An 883-nucleotide genomic window follows, 5' to 3' on the forward strand; every position below is an offset into this window, starting at 1 on the left:
CAGTATATGTTTGGGAGACTGCATGTTTGAGAGAGAGAGAGAGAGAGAGAGAGAGAGAGAGATTCAGTATATGTTTGGGAGACTGCATGTTTGAGAGAGAGAGAGAGAGAGAGAGAGAGAGAGAGAGAGAGAGAGAGATTCAGTATAGTTTGGGAGACTGAATGTTTGAGAGAGAGAGAGAGAGAGAGATTCAGTATATGTTTGGGAGACTGTTTGAGAGAGAGAGAGAGAGAGAGAGAGATTCAGTATAGTTTGGGAGACTGTTTGAGAGAGAGAGAGAGAGAGAGAGAGATTCAGTATAGTTTGGGAGACTGTTTGAGAGAGAGAGAGAGAGAGAGAGAGAGAGAGAGATTCAGTATAGTTTGGGAGACTGTTTGAGAGAGAGAGAGAGAGAGAGAGAGAGAGATTCAGTATATGTTTGGGAGACTGAATGATTGAGAGAGAGAGAGAGAGAGAGAGAGATTCAGTATATGTTTGGGAGACTGAATGATTGAGAGAGAGAGAGAGAGTGTTTACAAAATGCCACTCAGATACACCAATGCAACGAACAATCAGAATATTATCAGTACATTGCCTGATAGTGCTGTGGCCTTGGTAGCTGACATGGGGTTGTGGTAGTAGTTGTGGTGGTAGTAGTAGGTATAGTAATAGTAGTGGTAGTAGTTGTTATTGTAGTAGTAGTACGATGCCTGATAGTGCTGTGGCCTTGGTAGCTGACATGGGGTTGTGGTAGTAGTTGTGGTGGTAGTAGTAGGTATAGTAATAGTAGTGGTAGTAGTTGTTATTGTAGTAGTAGTAGTAGTAGTAGCAGTAGTACGATGCCTGATAGTGCTGTGGCCTTGGTAGCTGACATGGGGTTGTGGTAGTAGTTGTGGTGGTAGTA

The sequence above is a fragment of the Coenobita brevimanus genome, chromosome 3, assembly GCF_032717465.1.
Source record: "Coenobita brevimanus isolate Jiangsu-jjx chromosome 3, ASM3271746v2, whole genome shotgun sequence".
Classification (NCBI taxonomy): domain Eukaryota; kingdom Metazoa; phylum Arthropoda; class Malacostraca; order Decapoda; family Coenobitidae; genus Coenobita; species Coenobita brevimanus.